Here is a 10,747-nt window from a genome sequence, read left to right as displayed (position 1 = left end):
CGGTACCGTATTGAAGTGGATTCCAATATATGGTATATAGAAACCATAGCACGAATACCGGACAAGGTGTATAAGAGTTTTTATGAAGTTAACTTCCAATTGCTGTGGCATACTTGCTATATAGACTGTGTATTGCACTGTGCATGTTACAGTAGCAGATAAATACTTCTTGAAAGTATTCATAGAATTATGGAATTTCTTGCTGAATACAAATGAAATAAACAACATAAAACTCAACAACAGCAACAACAACACTTCTTGAATTTATGCTCTTTACTGGCAAAGTTCATTGCCAAATAACATAAAATAAAGAAAAATGATACACAGCATGCACGCAACTAGCATCCTGACCCTTACGGATAGTATTTGCCAAGGAGAAATACTATCACAGCTATGTGGGAGCAATAACAATGGACGATATATCATTTTGGCAAACAATGAAGTGGAATTTTTCTACAAATGAACCAAATTTTCAACTGAAATCAACGACGACAAAAGGGAAAGAACCTTGCGCATAAATGAAACACTGAATAGGAAACGCATCTAGCAAGGAATGCAAAGTAGTTAATTCTGCAACAATGTAGCATATTTGTGCGCCATTGTAGCACGTTTGTGTGCCATTGTAGCATATGCATTTTTTCTCTATCCGCTTAAAATGCTTCTATATATAAAAATAATTTCTATCGATTTTACTAAAGCATTTTTTGTGAAAAAACTAAAATGTGTTTTATTTTTTTTTTTGTTAGTAAATATGTTATATTTTATGATAAATTATTTTAATCATGCACACCATGACCACATGTTGCTGTTGTTGAGTAAATATTGTTACAGACTAACAACACTAGCATGATAGAGTGTGTAGTGACAAACTGCATTGGCAACACTGACACAGGCACACTTGTTTGGCTTGTATGACGCACCTTGTCATCGCCTCTCTTGTAGCTTAAATAAGTTGTCACCACTGCTGGTGCTATGTTGTTGTGGTTTTTTGTGTAATGGTGGCGCTACCAATCAGTTAGCCACACAATTGAATGGAAAATTGTGGGGAAGTGCACTAACGACAAACGAGAAAGGACAAAACATACGCAATGTGTTTTTCCCTAAAGTCCCTGGATACCAAAATATGAGTCCATATTATTACTTCTGTTGGAGAAGTAAAAGTCATTGGTTTGAGCGCAACATGCAACAAAGAAATTGGCAAATAAATTTCATATCACACATGTAAATGTTTTTGTTCGCATAATTTTCCACTATTTGTTGTTATTTCAACAACAATATTTTACTGCGTATGTTTTAGTCTTCAGTCTGGCTGCCTGTTAGGGTTTGGAACACATAAGTGCAACCTCTATTGAGGGAGAATCTGAGGGAGAACCTCAGCTCAATAGAGTGAAAAAGTATAAGTATAAGTAATAGTCTGGCCACTGTTTTTAATAATATTAAGTGAAGTTGTAAAAAAAAGTGCTGTAAGGTTGTAATAAATTCAAATAAAAATAGTAAAAAAAATTCTGTACTAAATGTAAGTTAAAAATATTAACAAGTAATATATGTGTAATTATTATTAAAATGGAAGCTGCAAACAGTTTTGTTGTTGTAATTCACTACTAGTCGTATTAGAAAAATGAAAATTCACTTTAAAATCAAATTTAATATAGAAAACATTATGTTTTTCAAATTAATTGTAATAGGAATAGTAATTATATTAATTACATTACTTATTGAAATAAATAGTTTTGTAGTTGGAACAATATAGATTCCGGGACATGCTGATATCCAAGACAATGAAAAGGCAGACAAACACGTAAAAAGTGGGCGGCTTCAATGCTGATAGACCCAGAATCTTTCTGCCAAGGAACTCTATCCATTCTTTTAAATGGAGCAGAGGAAAAAGGAACGGAACTATGTTGGGAAAAACTATCAAAACTATCACAATCTAAAATGCTTTTAAGGACTTACAACTGAAAACTCTTAAAGGATTGCATAGAACAAACAAAGAATAACATAAGAATTATTACGGGATTACTAACCGGTTACTGTAGATTGAATAATCACCTATCAAAATCAGGAATCCAATCCAACTCAGACTGCTGATACTGTAGAGAAGAGAGCGAAAACGCATACTATGTGCTAGAGGAGTGCCTGGCACTGATGCACAAGCGGAAGAAACACTTTGGAGGATACTTCATGGAACATAAGGATTCAAGGCTAGAAAAGATAGACTCTATACTGTCTTTCTTTAAAGAAATCGGGCTTGGAGAAACAATCTAATCCAACTAAGGGGCACAATAGATCTTTTGGGTGGTAGTGGGTCGTATCCCTTTTCCATAATAAAAAGAATATTATTAAAAAAAATATAATAAATAAATATTTTTGCAAATAGTACAAATAATTAAAATTCTTGATAATTAGTTAATAATATTAACAGTTAACTTTATAAAAAAAAATTTTTTTTCAATATATATAATAAAAATTTTTAATTTTTATTTTTGATTAAGAATTCTTCATGAAGTTTTATTAAAAAACTAAAAACTTTTTTCTAAAAATAATAAATACTTTAATTATATTTTAAAAAATAAGAGTTTTTGCAAATTTTAAAAGAAAGTCTCCACTTTGACATATTTTCAATTCTATCCAAACTTATTCACTTACACTCATACTCACACTAATGCATATTCACATTAACTACTAATTAAACTGCGATATGTGTTTTTAATTGTTGTTATTTTTGCTTTGTACTAACAAACGATATTTGCAATATTTTATGCATCGATTTGTTTGTTGTTCTTGTTATTTTACTGGTTCCACTGAAGCTGCCATCACTGCTGCTATTATTGTTGTCGTCATTTATTTTAGTTGGTTACAATGTGCACTTATTGATTTCAATTAACATGCAAAAACAATAACAAAAACAACAGCATGCTGTGCAGTGCTGTCTACGATATGTTCTATCCCTTTGCTTCGTTGCTCCGTTGCTCCATTGCACCGTTCTGCCATTGCTTTTAGTACCGATCACAGTAAAGAAGTATGCATCATTGACTAAAGTTACAACAACTTAACATGTGTTCAGGAGAATAAATATATATGTGTATGTATGTGCATTCAAACAGTGTCGTGACAGTACAACTGTCCTTTGCCTCATGCCTGTCCACTTGTTTTGCCATTGGTTTGTTGATTTTGTAATGTAATTTTTATTGTTTCTGTTGTTGCTCTTTAGTTGTTTACTGTGTTTTTATGCATTTTACGTTGTTGTTCTTATACATTTCTATTGCTTTGTGTGTGTGTGTGTGTGTGTGTGCTCGTGTTAGTATTGGTTTAGAAAATGTATTGCATGCGGTTTTAGTTTTCTTTTGTTTGCATATTGTGAATGTGGCATTGTTGTTATTTTTGTTTTCATTGTTTTTTATATTTACCAATAATTATCATAGACTAATACTTGTTTATGAGTCAAAGGGCAAACATATTCAAGGACTTACTGTATTGGTATTGGTAGGCTGTTGTGCTTGTTGTTCTGGTTCACTCCATTTGACATTTGTGTTCGCTTATTAATTTTTTCAGTTTCTGCACAATTAACTAAAAGTGTTTGTTTGGAGAGTTTTTTATTTTTTATTATTTTTATTTTTTTTAATTAAAATTTTTTTTAATATATTTTCAAATAAATAAAATTGTTAAAAATATCATTACAGTTTTTAGGAGATTAAAGTTGTGGTGTGTATTTTAAACAACATGAGAATTATTAAACATAATTATTGAACACCTAACAAAGAAAAAGGTTTTGTTTAAAATTTTATTCTCAGCCCAGTCCCAGTGTAAACGACTGGAGATGTAAATCTAGTACTACTTTTGGTCAATACCCATAGCTTTGATTATTCTGACCAATAGATGGTTGGCCCCTTTAACCACGAGTATCGTGCTTAAAATCCAAAGTTGCGAAAGTAAAGTGACTGTAAATGCCCCATTTACTTTCAGTCAATGTGGAGTTGCATTTTCCAATCAAGTGCTGTTACTGAAAGAAAAACAGAGGAGTTAGAGAGGCTTCGCTCCTTTCCAAAAAGGAAACCATATACAAACATATAGCTTCAATTTATCGTTGCATTATACTGACACATGCATAAAATCGCATTAATTTTAAACCTTAACGTCAGGTAATCACGTTATAGAACTATAGACTCAGATGCTCTTTATAAAAAGGCCTGTTTAGATTAGGTTTAGTTATACCGGCGATCCATAGTGGGTTCACTTAGGCCTATTGACCCATTGTGTTACCGTATATATAGAAAAAAATCATGGTTTAAAAAAATCTTTGGCAAAGCCTAAAATGCTATTTAGTGTCAGGTCCTGTAATTGAACAAGGTGCTCAAGAAAGGGGGCTCCTAAAGTATTAAGTCGCTGCCCTGTATGAGCTGGGCAAAGATATTGTAGATGACTCTTATCGTAATAGGTAACTAAATTATATGAAAAAAATATGAAAACAACTTCTAGAAAATATAAAATATTAATTTGCTGCCTGACTAAATGTTTAAAAATCAATTGCAAAACTAATATTATATATAAGATAAAATAGGTATATAATTTTATTCTTTGGTAATTATCTTTTTCTTACTAATTTTGTAATTGTTTTTATGACATTTTATTAAAATAATATATTATCCTTGACAATAAATTAACATAAATTTATAATTTATATTGTAGTAAACTGCAGCTTAATAAATTACTCACCAACTAAATGCAGTGCAAATAAAACAAAACATATTTTATTTTATTTAAATTTTATTTAAATATGTCATATATATATATATATAGATATGTACATATATTGTGGTGTGTACATGTAATATAGATATACATTACTATACATTACTTAATTCTCTTAATAAAATCACTAAATTATATTTAAAGTTATTAGTATTGACTTTGTTGTTGTAACTAATTTTTGAAACATAAAATTTTAAGTGTATTTACAAATTTAGTTTTGTTATATTTATTTCTTATATAGAACTCTAGATATATTAAGAGTTATAAATATATACAAGAGCACATACACATGCTTTATAAAAGGATATTTTGTACGAGTATTAAGTGTGTTTTGTTTATTGTTAGATGCATTGTGTTAAGTGTATTTAGAGTGCGTGTATTCATTTTATTATAGATATATATATATATATATATTTATAATATAAATTGTTTTTATAAATTTATTATCTTTTTTACTTATATATGCCATAAACAATGCAATAAATTAAAGTGTTTACACTTAAAACTAATTGAAGCATAAGAAATTTATAAAAGTGGGCTAAAATTGTTTGCTTGGGACTTAAATCTTTTCAATGTCCTGTTTCTGCTTCTTCTTTCTTGTTCTTGTTGTTGTTGTTATTGTTGTTGTTTTTGTTCTTGTTCTTGTTCTTGTTGTTTTTAATTATTGTCCTTGTGTACAAGTGATTTCGTTAGTTAAATTCATAGTTTAAGAGCTACATATTTGTTTTTCGGGAGGATTCACGTTCCTAAGTAAATTTATTGCAAGTCCAATGCTGCTGTACGTCCTCGTATTTTAATTGATAAATTAGTTCTTTACGTTTAGTTATTGTAAATGTTCAAGTTTAAGTTGTTTTTGTTTTTGTATTTGTATTTGTTATTGTTGTTATTGTCTTTTGTTGCTATTGTTGGTGTTTATTTTGTTGTTGTTTTTGTTGTTGTTGATATTAAATTCAGTCTTTAAAGTCGTGTGTAATGTTTATAAATATTTTATTTTTGCGTTGCGCCAGCACAGCTTTCCTACTCATCAACTGTCCTTTTTAGTCCTTTTTTCGGGTTATACATTTGTTCTCGTTTTTTTGTTTTTTTTTTATTTTATTTTTATATTATTTTTTTACAATCTTTTATATACTTTTCTTATTTTGTGCTCCTAATAGCCCAATTTTTTCAAAGCTTTTAGATCTACATCACCATAGTAATCCTCGCTATAAACAGAAAAACAAATAAACAAAAGGATGAGCAGGGTTTTGTAATTTTTATTAGTACAATTTGCTTTTTTCATATACTTCTTAATTTTTCTCTTCTTTAATTTATTTAATTAAATTTTATTACTAATTTTAATTCTTTTTTTGTTTTTCTTTTTTTTTTTTAACTGTAAGTAGATTATATTCGTGTAATATTTGTTAGCTACAAGGAAAGTGAAAAATTTTAAATAATTAGTTAACACAATATGAAAAGAAATTGATTAATGGAACTGACAAAGAGAGAGGATTAAATTGTTGTATTATAACACTAAAGTAACCAATGAAGATATATAGAAGGATTTGTTTTATATAAAAATTTTAGAAGAGATTTAGTATATTTTAATAAAATTATCAACAAATATTGTATAAAATTTATAAAAGGATATTGTATTATTCAAGAAAGAAAGAAAGAGAAAAGTAATAGATGCTTATTTTATGGCCGTGTGCGAGTTCGATTAAATTGTTGGTAAATTAAGGGAAATCGTAAACTATGTCGGTATGGCAGCGCATGTTGTTTCGAGTAGGGTAAATTAGATAAAAATTAAGTAAATTAGGTGTTACAATTGTGGAAATTTTTTTAGGAATTGCAAAAAATTCCTAGGAAATTACAATTTACTTTATCTCAATTTACTCGAACTCGCACACGGCCTATGCAATATTTACATAATGTAAGTTGTGTGATATATCATATAGTGATCATATAATTTATAGTTATAGACAATAGTACATTAACTCTAGTGAATAAAACGTAGAAAATTATTAATATTACAAAATTTAACTTAATTTTATTTTTTTTGAAGTACAAATTTTAATTAATTATACTAAAAGTAAAAGTAAAAGTAAAAATTGGCAATCTGAAATTAACTTTTAAGTCATTAAACTTGTGTTTCCAAATAAAGCTGTAGTTTATAAACTCGTTCTAATTTGAAGCACGGCAAGTGCTCTGGTTAGTGTTTCATTACATTATATTTCATTATATTATATTATGTAATGATGTTTATTACTTTATATCCGAAATGCAGATTATGCCACGAAGATGAGAAAACTACCATGCATATTCTTTGTGACTGTCCAGCTTTAATAACGCACAGCAGAAACTTGTTTCTTATGGAATTTCTATCAACAGAACAGATTAAGAACTCTTCTCTTGATTTAGTTCTGGATTTTGTGCACAAAGCTTTAAGGGGTTTTGTGTAATCAATAGTGAAAATAGTACAATAGGACACTTCTGACCACAGTGCCGGCTGTTGGCCGGTTTCAAGTCTAAACTTTTAATAAAATAATAACTGTGGAAATTGAACACTAAAAGTTTATGCAGCCTTGGGTACTTGTGTAAAAACATGATAAATCATCACTTCTAATTTGACAGACACCATTTCTAAGAATGGCACTTGCAACCCACAAAAATTATATACAGACTATAAACTAATTATAAAGAAATTCAAATATTTCCTATTGACCACTAATGATGCGTGCTTGGCAATACTCGAAACAGCGTGGTATGATCAGCCAAACTACAATAAATTAACTAAAATTTTTGTTGTTGTCTTTTCTTTGCAATTCGAACTCTTCTAATTTTAATTTAATTACTTTGCTACATAAATAATATATATAATTTTTACAAAATTTCTAAATAAGCATATAATTCCTAAGGACTTCAATTTTTTGTATAAAATGTATAAAATACAAGCAAGAATATGGAGAAGCAAAAGTAAGCCAACTCAATGCTAAGCTTTAAATGGGACATTACCCAAATTCAGGACATGAGACACTTTCAAACGAACTCCTTAAAAAATTGTCAAGAAAAACAAAACAATGTCAACAAATTGTTTTCAAGCTTTGCTTTGAGTTGTCTTTGTTAACAAAACTGGAGCTTATGTTTGTGTAAAGGATATTCCTCCATTGCTTGCCAGTGTTGCTTACCAGCAACCACTAAAAAGATAAATGGTAACAATGACAACGAAATCAACATGAGCGCAAAATATTAAATAAAATTAAATTAAATTAAATTGACCGAAGTTACGACGGACGACAACTTGGCATGTTAAGACTTAAATAAAATAACCAGAAAACATGTTGCATCCTTTAGTTGGGCAACATTTTTTCTCCATTTCCAGACTTATAAGTCATGTGAAAGCGTTGGACGAGGGACTTGGTGCGGAGAAGTTAAATGCTGTAGTCAAGATTAGGATTTAAGGGGCTTACAAGTTGCGCTTGCTTTGTTATGAAAATGTAAAGGATATTATGATTGTTGTAAGTGACTAAAGGCGCTTCAGGCGCTGGAGGTGGAGGTGGAGGAGCAGAGCAAACTATAATATCTATAAGGTAATCACATAATAGTTGACGTTGAAAGCAAGAACTTTAGAATATGGAACAGCGGTAATAAGTGCTATTGTTATTATTAAACATTTTTTAAGCTATTTACTATTTGTTTCCGCAGGATTTCTCTTTTATTATTATAAATAATTGTTGATATAAAAGATTTTTCTATTATAACTATTGTATTATGCAATTCCTTTAGAATTGAATACAATGCATTCTATCAGTAGCAGACTAAACATCAGCTTTGAAGTGTTTTGCAAGGATTTTTCCAAGCACATTTCACTTAAAAAAAATTCAATTAAAATTCTTATTATTGTATTTATATGGTAAGTCCTTTTGAACAATTTTCTTATTTCTATTAAATCCTTACATTGTTCACAGTTCACACAATTTGTTCCCACATTTGTGTGAAGGATAACAGCAAATAAAGTATAAGCGAAATGTCGAAGAGAGAAACAACCCAACACTTCTACAGATAAATTATACTATTTTATATTTTAGTTTTTATAATTTTTTTAATTTTATATCCTTGTCTTGTTTTGTTATGCAGTGCTTGTCATCATTAAAATTAATTAAAGTCAAAATGGCAAAAGATTATTTCTGTGGCTTTTGTGTATTGTGAGCTTTACTTCCAGCTCTTCCATTTTCACTTCCACTTCTACTCCCACTTCGACTGCTTTAACTTCGACTTAAAGTCGGTCTGTCTAAGGACTTTTGCTTTGGCTTTGGCTTTGGCTATGACTATTACTTTTACTGCTGCCATATGTGCGTGCTTTGGTTAGCAAGGATATTGCACTGCTGGAATACTTAATATTTGACTTTAATATTCTTGCCTTTATTTTTCATGTTTATATTTTTTTCACTTTATATATTTATGCTTTTTGCTGTTTATTTGAAAGTAATTAATATAGGAAAAGTAGAAATAAATTGTGGTTTGAAAAACATAATCAACTTTTAATTACAGAAAAATATGAGGACGAGCTTTAAGCAGCTCGGAACCTCTGTTCCTGGCTACATTGGAGTCTCAATCTAAATATACTTTCTCGCCAGTTGGTTTCCTTGTAAATATTCTATATATTTTAAGATAAAATTTATGTTTAACATAAATGCACCAACATGCAAACACATAAACACACAAACATATGTACAGATGCAGTTGCATCTAGATTAAACTGAACCTAGCAAATCGTCCTTTGCTCCTTGTCTCATGTTTGTGTTTCGGTTTCAGTTTGAGTTTCAGTTTGAGTTCCACTTTGCTCACAGAAGTTCAGTGCAGTTCTCTTTTTATGTAATTTTTGTTTAATTAGTTTTCAAAGTTCGAAGGATATGTTTTGCTTGTAAATATATTTGAGCATCCTCGTGTCTTTGGTGTGCTTGCACATTCGTGCATATAAATTTATGCACACCCACACTGCAACACAAGTTCAAGTTGTCACTTTGACAAAAAATAGGTTATGTTTGCAGTCGACGGAACTGAAATTTTAGAGTGGAGATGTGCTCGACTAGATCCGCTTTGTCTTTAAATGTTGCCAGCTTGGCCGAAGTTCGGTTGGTTGGTTTCTTTTTATCAGCTAAAGTAAATTAATTTTATAAAATTTCATCTAATGTCTCTAATTATTTTAGCCCTTCAGTCTGTTTTCGTTGACGATTAATTATTCATATGAATAGAAATAACAGGGATAGGCAATGGCTTAATTACTAACTCCCCAAAAACATGAACAAATATTTTTCTAATAAATTAATTCATTAAAGCAAGTGTAATTAATTATAAAGAATAAGGAAGATACTCTGTGGAATATGTCTTACATTGGATAGTTAAAAACGATATCCTTGTGAGTAATATTTAAGATACTATCATCAATACAGCGAACAATTTCACTTTTAAAAATCATCATTCAATCCATTAGATAATTTTTATTTCAATTTGGTTCATGTTTTCATTTTTAGGCAACCACATCAACCACTACATATTTATCAAATACCACTCAAAATCCAAATAGTATCAATTATAGTATTCCAACCGTAAGATTTTCACGGCATGGACATTCTATATGACATTCTATTAATAGACAAATTAATAGAATTGAAAATAAATAGATCCCATGTAACGAATTTTAGCCTTTATCTTTTAACATATTTCTCAAATACAATACAAAATGCGAATAAAATAAAGTATTATTAATAACATTGATTATTTATTATTAATAATAAAATAATATCGATTGTACTATTCCAACCGAAGTGTATGGAATATGACAAATAGATTGAATTGATGGAATTGAAAGACATAGAAATAGATCCCATTTAAGGTATTTTTACTTCCTTTTTACATGTTTCTTAATTACGATTAAAAATGCAAAAAATATTATATGGATTGCAGAATCTAAGCTGAAGGATTATCTATATTTTCAATGTCCAGCATGTCATGCTTCCTC

Source organism: Teleopsis dalmanni, chromosome 2 (assembly GCF_002237135.1).
Source record: "Teleopsis dalmanni isolate 2A chromosome 2, ASM223713v2, whole genome shotgun sequence".
NCBI classification, from domain to species: domain Eukaryota; kingdom Metazoa; phylum Arthropoda; class Insecta; order Diptera; family Diopsidae; genus Teleopsis; species Teleopsis dalmanni.
The sequence above is the reverse complement of the archived record's forward strand: the minus strand, read 5'-3'. Positions refer to the sequence as shown.